We start from the raw sequence: 8425 nt of genomic DNA, 5'->3' as shown, positions 1-8425 counted from the left end.
GAATAGTTTTTCCATTGATTTCTAGAGAGAATGGAAGAGAGAGGGAAAGACAGAGAAATATCAGTGTGAGAGAAACACATAGATTGGTTGGTTACCTCCTGCGTGTGCCCCAGCCAGGGCCCAGGCTGGGGTGGAGCCTGCAACTAGGGAACGTGCCCTGGACTGGAATCGAGCCCAAGACCCTTCAGTCCACAGGCCAATGCTCTATGCACTGAGCCAAACCGGCTAGGGCTGCTTTTTTAAAACATCCTCACTTGAGGATATGTTTTTACTGAAACATCCTCACTTGAGGATATATTTTTACTGATTTTTAGAGCAAGAGGAAGAGAGAGAGAGAGAGAGAGAGAGAGAGAAACATTGATGTGAGAAACATCTATCATTTGCCTCCAGTACAGACCCCAACTGGGGATTGAACTCACAACCTAGGTATGTGCCCTGACTGGGAATTGAACCACAACCCTCTGGTGTATGGGACGAAGCTCCAACCAACTGAGCCACCCAGCCAGGGCTGAATGTAATTACTTTTTGAAGTAATTGTGATCACAGAACATCATTTTACATGAGGAGTTGTACATCATTTGAAATTTCTCAAATGATATATTTTTGTTGTTGTTGTTAATCCTCACCTGAGGATATTTTGGGGGTTGGGGGTGAGGAAGAAGAAAAGAGTAATAGGAAAGAAGAAAGCATTGACCTAAACTAATCACTATATGAATTACTTTGTAGCTTTTATTATGAGAAATCTTCATTTGGGGTGCCAAAGGGCAGCTGTACTCTGAAAAAAACAGTGTTTTGTTATGTATTAGTAGTCAGTAATCAACCAATAAATAATATTTTTGATATTTGCAATTGTTACATATAGAGTATTTTTGTTAAAGGTGAATTGGGCCCTGGCTGGGTAGCTCAGTTGGTTAGAATGTCTTCCTGATATACCATGCTGGCAGGTTCAGTCCCATTAGGACACATACAAGAATCAACCAATGAATGCATAAATAAGTGGAACAACAAATCAATCTCTCTCTCTCTTCTCTCAAAAATCAATTTAATAGCCCTAGCTGGTTTGGCTGAATGGATAGAGCGTCGGCCTGCAGACTGAATAGTCCCGGGTTCTATTCCAGTCAAGGACTCATGCCCGGGTTGCGGGCTTGATCCCCAGCAGGGGGCGTGCAGGAGGCAGCCAATCAATGATTCTTGCAGGGCCCAGTGCAAATTGAAAATGTGGGCCCCTTGTTCCAAAAAGCATGAAGAATTCCAAGATGACAATAGCAGAGTGCTCACCCATTTTGAGCGGGTCCTCTGCATGGCCTGTCGCATTAAGGAAGAGACTCGAAGAATCTGTTTCTGCCAGTACCTTGGCCTGAGGCCCAACCTTGTCTGTTTGCATAGTCCCTCCTCCTCTCTTGAAATTCCTCACGTTCCTCAGTACTCCAGGTGCTCCTTCGTTCCACTTGTAGATTCCATTCATAGCTACCTGTCTGCTTCTTGGAGGAGGGGAGGCTGGAGTTGGAACCCCTGCTCTGCCATTGGCCAGTGAGCCTGTCGCAGGCCTAGCCTCTGAGCACAACCATTTCCAGCTGAATCCTTTCTCTTGGGAGCCTGTTAGGGGTGGCAGGCTTGGCAGGGAGCAAGCACTCAGCAAATGTCAATTGTCTCCCTTTTCTCTCCGTTAGAGAAAGAGCCGTAGAAGAGAGGACTTTATTTCTGGATTTTTAAATTCCTTCTTTATTCTGCTTAGGAATTAGTCTTGGGTACGCATGTTGGGTGTGGAATTGATGTTCTAGTCAGAGCCTCCAGGGAGCTTCAGAGACAGGGTGGGGCAGCCAGAAGGCTGGGGTGCCAGCCCTCATGCCTGGGCAGCTGAACCCCTGGAGGAGCTGCTGGAGCAGGGGGTGTGCTAGACCACAGGCTTCTCAGTCTGCTCCAGGGAAGGCTAGCAATGGCTGCTGCTTGGGGAAAATCAAGGAGCCCGTCACATTAGAGTCCACCAACCTCTGAAAGAGTTGCTGTCCCTAGTAGGAAAGAGACGCGAGAAGGATTCCTGAATCTGCTGGATTCAAGTCCCAACCCAGCCACTGTAGCAGGAAAACCCAGGGCAAGTCAGTTCACCTCCCGTGCTAGCGGGAGGACTGTCTCATTTTTGAAATAAGATTAAATGGTTCTGAAAGGAAGCTCTTATTGCCTGGTTTATATCCCCTGAAAAATCCATGTGTTGAAGTCCTAACCCCCAGGACCTCAAAATGTGACTATGTTGGAGACAGGGTCTTAAAAGGGGTCATTAAGTTAAAAATGAGGTCAGTAGGATGGGTTCTTATGCAACATGAGGGGAGAAATAAAGACAGACACGCACGGGGGATGACCATGTGAGGACACAGGAAGAGGACAGCTGTCTACAAGGCAAGGAGAGGCCTCAGGAGAAGCCAGCAGACGTGCACACTTAACTATAGGCAGTGACAGGGATCCTCTGTGCATCTCCACCTGCCTCAGGTGGCCCCTCAGCACCCCTGCTCGCATGTATTCTGGCGAATCATCAGGTGCCTTCGAGCTGCCTGCCAGCATCCAGCTGCTGATCTTCCCTCGAAGGTCTGTGGTTCCAGTAGAAACAGCTGAAGCAGAGTGCAGAGGGCTGCACGTTTATTGAGCACCTATTGTGTGCCTGGTGTTTCACTGGGCAGGTTGCCTGTTACTTGGGCTCCTAGTCCAGCCGTCACTGGGTGGACATCACACCTTGCTCAGGAGAAATCCTTTCTGAATCCACCTTTGGAGCTACTGCTCTGCCACTGCCCTCTGATCTCCTTCTTTCCTTTCTCCTGTGCGGTTTTCTGTCTTGTTTCTCAAACCCTGGTCAGCTCTATAACATTTTGAGCACTTCCTGTTCCTTACACTTCCTTCCAGTCCTATTTTCCTTTTGTTATTACACCTCTTCTCTTCTCTTAACCCAGCGGTTCCCAACCTGTGGGTAGTGACCCCTTTGGGGGTCGAATGACCCTTTCACAGGGGTCGCCTAAGACCATCGGAAAACACATATATAATTACAATTGTTTTTGTGATTAATCACTATGCTTTAATTGTGTTCAATTTGTAACAATGAAAATACATCCTGCATATCAGATATTTACATTACGATTCGTAACAATAGCAAAATTACAGTGATGAAGTAGCAACGAAAATAATTTTATGGTTGGGGGTCACCACAACATGAGCTGTATTAAAGGGTCGCGGCATTAGGGAGGTTGAGAACCACTGTCTTAATCGGTGGTGAAAGAGAACCAGCTTCCCACCCTTGAATTCCAGAGCTCCACATGCTTTCTTCCAGGTCCAGGCAGCCACCCTTCTGCACATCCTGGCAGCCCTCGTCCTGGCCCCCGTGCGGAGCACCGTCTGCCGTCCTGGTCTGGCACCCTAGTTCTGCTTCCCACGTGAAAGGAAAACTCGGACTTTCTCACTGGGCAGCGAAGATGACAGCCTCTGGATCAAGAGAGCTTGGGTTTAAATCCCCGCTCTGCCACCGACCTGCTTAACCTCTGTACCTCAGCTTCCGCACCTGTGGGAGAGGGATAAAGCCTTAGAGGGGTCATGCCAGTGTCACGCCCGGGGCAATCCACAGTAAAGGTTGGTTATTATGGTCCCCCAAGAAGCTCTGGGTGCCTTTCAGAAGAAACAGATTGTTCATGCGGTTAAATCAATGAGTAACTCACATGCTTCTCCAGCTTCCAGTTTTCTAAAACGAGGGCTCCAAACATGCCACCGCTGACTGTACACACGTGGCGAGGAAACCTGGCCAGCTGGGCCGGCCGGCTGGCACCACCACTCTGCACTTGCCCAGGCGTCCTTCTGCCCGAGTCACTCACCACGGAAAGTATTTTCTTCATAAGAGGACGTGCACTCAGCTCACCCGCCTTCAAACTGGTGCGCCCATTGTCCTGCACACAGCCCGTCTGGGCAAATCGACCCAGGGCTGGTTCATGTGGCCCCGTGAGCAGGAGGCTTGCTTGCCCTGCCTCCTGGGGTTCACTGTGGCCATTAAGTCTGTGCTAAAGAGAGATTTCTTTCCAACGCTGAGAGGAAGCCACGATTGTGAGATTAGCCCCAGAGATGGGTTAAGGAAAAGGCAGTTTGATTTAGACTGAGCCTGGGTGTTCCCTGTTTAGTATCCTTTATTCCCTGATGCTTTCTGAGTGAGTAACCTGGATCAGATACAGGCTGGGCGTGGGGGGTACAGAGGTTGCTACCATACGGTGGGGGTTTGTGGGAGAAACTGGCCTTGTGCTCAATGCCAACGTCGGAAGCAGGTTGCAGAGCTGATCTGGAGGTACAGGGTAAAGGACAAATCAAAGATGGAAATTGTGAGAGTGTGAACTAAGGTGAGAACGCTGGGGATCGAGGTGAAGAGGCTGGTCTGAAAGACTCAGGTGAAGTGACTGACATGGTGTCGGGATGTGGGGTCCTAGCAGTGAGTGTGGGGCCGTTCTCCCGCAGACGCAGTGGGTGTGATGAAGTCGCATGGCCTCAGGGATTCACTCCCAGAGTTCGTGGACAAAGCAGAATACACACATGGTGTCGCCCCTAAAAACCCTTAAAGTCACCCGTGAGGTAGAGCGCAGACCCTCTCTCAAGCTTTTCTCCCAGCACTGGGGTGGGCGGCTGTTTGGCACCAATGGGTTCATGTCCACATATTAAGAGTCCCACATGGAATAGTGATTCTCAAGCTCTGTGTCTCACTCTTCAAAATTATTGAGGACTGCCCTGGCCCGTATGGCTTAGTTGGTTGGGTGTCATCCCCTCCACCCAAAAGGTTGCAGGCTCTATTCCAGTCAGGGCACATGCCCAGGTTGCCAGCTTGATCCTCAGTAGATGGTGTACAGGATTGATCGATGTCTCTCCTCCTTTCCTCTCTCTCTAAAAATCAATAAAATATCTTTTAAAAATTAGTGAGGACCCTAAAGAGCTATTATTTATGTGGGGTGCATCTATCTGATATTTACCCATATTAGAAATTAAAATTGGTATTTTAAAATATATTTTTATTGATTTCGGAGAGGAAGGGAGAGGAAGGGAGAGATAGAAACATCAAGGATGAGAGAGAATCATTGATCGGCTGCCTCCTGCATGCCCCACCACAGGACTGAGCCCGCAACCGAGGCATTTGCCCTGACTAGGGAATCAAACCGCGATCTCCTAGTTCATAGGTCGACGTTCAACCACTGAGCCACGCCGGCTGGGCAATTGATAATTTTTAAAAGATTTATTAAATTTATTTAAAATCATCATTTAAGGAACCCATCACATGTTAACATTTTTTTGAAAAATGACTGCTTTCTGAAACAAAGTTTCCAGAATGTTGAGTGGCCTTGTTTGCATTTTTGAGAATCTCGTTAGTGTCTGCCTCTATGGTGACAGCAGCTTGCTCTCCTGCCGGCCTCTGCCTTGTGCTGCTTTGGGGGGTGCAGAGGAGCCCCCGCTGCTTTTGCACTTTCGATATGTGTGCCAAACAGCGAGAAGTCTCCTTCAGCGTAGCCTAAGGGGTCTGAGGATCCCTGTGAGGTCTGCTGGCATAGGGGTGCTGGTTCTGTGACGGGGAGGAGGTGATGGGACCACGGGACAGCAGGCCACGCCTCACCCACGTGTGCCGGGAGGGTCCTGGGGGACAGCAAGCCATCCTCGCTCCATTCTCAGTGAAGGAATAGCAGCAGGATCAGGCTCCTAACTGTCCTCACTCTCAGCCTTTTCTTTCCGGCCAGTTCAAAACAGTTGCAATTCAGAAGGTGAATAGGCAGATTTCACAGATTTCACCTGTGATCCCATGACCACCCTTACGCCTCTCCTCTGAGTTACCATAAAGGTGTCACTTGTGTCCTGGGCCCTGGCCTGTTCCCAGGGGAAGGAAATGGGTGCTGGTGTTTTGAACTGGATAAGCAAAACTGAAATGATTAATGACCAGTTACAGCTGATCCTGACAGGGAAAACCAAGGAGAGAAAACAAGAGGTGCCCTGAGGCTCCCGTGTCGGGTCAGCCGGGGGAGTGCTGACTGTAACATCGAGGGGCGAGAAGGGGCCTCCAACTTCTCTACTCGATACCCAAGGATGGTACACCCACACCTAACAGGAGGGACATGGTTTGAATTCCTGCCCCTCGCCGCTCTTGCCCTGCACACCATCCATACTTTAACTCTGTCTAGGGCAGTGGTTCTCAACTTTCTGGCCCCTTAAATACAGTTCCTCATGTTGTGACCCAACCATAAAATTATTTTCGTTGCTACTTCATAACTATAATGTTGCTACTGTTATGAATTGTAATGTAAATATCTGATATGCAGGATGGTCTTAGGCAACCCTTGTGAAAGGGTCGTCCGACCGCCAAAGGGGTCGCGACCCACAGGTTGAGAACAGCTGGTCTAGGGCTCTACTGGCACTTGTGGATGCCCTGACAGGTGCCACGCGAGCTTTCAGGCAGCTCATGGGCTGGAGCGGGGCAGCTGGAGGGGAGAGTTACTTCAGCCAGAACTTGGTGATCAAGAAATCGATTCTGCCCTAGCTAGTTTGGCTCAGTGGATAGAGCGTTGGCCTATGGACTGAAGGGTCCCGGGTTCGATTCTAGTCAAATGCATATGCCTGGGTTGTGGGCTCAATCCCCAGTAGGGGGTGTGCAGGAGGCAGCTGATCAATGATTCTCTCATTGGTTTTTCTGTCTCTCCCTCTCCCTTACTCTCTGACATCAATAAAAATGTATTTTAAAAGAGAAAAAGAAATGGATTCTAAGAGGAGTTGAGATATAGGGTTTGTCTACAGGTAAAGTTAGCAGTTATATTTTATTTTCTGTACCTAAGAGCCTGTTTTTCCTTTTTGTTTACTTGGCACTTTCCTGAATTCTGAAATAGGGGTCAGCAGGATTCCTTTGTCACAGACAGAACCCCAGGCTTCCTAATGCAATTGGCTCAGCCCCGACCTCCCTGGAATCAGGGCACCTCCCTTCTGGACCTGCACGGACACCCTTGTTTACCAAGAGCCCTGCAGGCGCCTCAGCTCCAGCAGGAGAGGGAGGGTGCCCCCAGGCCCCCCATCAGGTCTAGCCTCTCTCTGAGCTCCTCTGGGTCTTGGCAGCCAGAATGTTCCTCCATCCACAAGGTGATGAGGGCCTGGAAACTTTTGTTCCATTGAACTTTGCCAGGGAGCTATACTTAGCTATCAAGTGGAGGCCAAGAGTGGGTTCTCTGAGTATAGATAGTAACAAGTGGGCTATTTTCAGAGAACCCCCAAATATCCAGGGCCAACATGGTATTTATAGAGCCCTTCGGGGTCTGGAAGGGAAGGCATAAGCTTAGCGTGGCTATAGTTTCAAGAGGGGGTTCTTTCAACAGGGAGTGGGGTGAGGGACCCAGCTACTGAGGCTGGGCGTCCCCCTCACAGTTGTTGGCAGGGCTGGAGCTCAGGCGGCAGGCACTCATGTCTGTGAGTCAGGGAGGAGGAGGCCTGCGGTGCTCGGTCATTGTCTCCTGTGCACTGTGGTGTCACCCTGTTCACCCGTCACGTGCCACCTGGGAGCACTTTTCCTGCTGTGAAGCCGCTGTCCCCGAACTTGGAGAGCCCATTACCTGGTTTTCTCTTGTCTAGAATCCTCTTGATTTCTTAGAAGCCTGCTTTGCTCAGGTTTAACCGGGCTGCAGTCACAGCACCTGCTTCCCACACCATAGGTCCCAGCTCCACCTTGGAGAGAGGCTCCAACCACATGCTGGGATAGTGTGATCAGAAGGCTTTCTTTAGGGAGAAGACAGAGTGTGATGAGTAAATACTTGAGTAGGAGGGGCCACATAGCAGCCCCCCGAGAAGAGAGTTGGCCATGCCGACATCACCTGGGAATGAACGTGAACAAGCCTGAGACCATTTTCTTTCCTTTTTTTCATATATATATATGTGTATATGTATACATGTGTATGTATATATTTAATAAATCTTTATTGTTCAGATTACAGTTGTTCCTCTTTATTCCCCCATCGCTCCCTTCCACCCAGTTCCCCCCCCACCCCATGCCCTTACCCACCCACTGTCCTCGTCCATAGGTGCACGATTTTTGTCCAGTCTCTTCCCTCACCCCCAACACTCCTTTCCCCCTGAGAATTGTCAGTCCATTCCCTTTCTATGCCCCCGATTCTATTATAATCACCAGTACATTCTGTTCATCAGATTATTTATTCACTTGATTCTTAGATTCACTTGTTGATAGATGCGTATTTGTTGTTCATAATTTGTATCTTTACCTTTTTCTTCCTCTTCCTCTTCTTATAGGATACCTTTCAGCATTTCATATAATCCTGGTTTGGTGGTGATGAACTCCTTTAGCTTTTCCTTATCTGTGAAGCTCTTTATCTGACCTTCACTTCTGAATGATAGCTTTGCTGGATAAAGTAATCTTGGTTGTAGGTTCTTGGCA

This window comes from Myotis davidii, unplaced genomic scaffold (genome assembly GCF_000327345.1).
Source record: "Myotis davidii unplaced genomic scaffold, ASM32734v1 scaffold77, whole genome shotgun sequence".
In the NCBI taxonomy this organism is placed as follows: Eukaryota; Metazoa; Chordata; class Mammalia; order Chiroptera; family Vespertilionidae; genus Myotis; species Myotis davidii.
The sequence above is the reverse complement of the archived record's forward strand: the minus strand, read 5'-3'. Positions refer to the sequence as shown.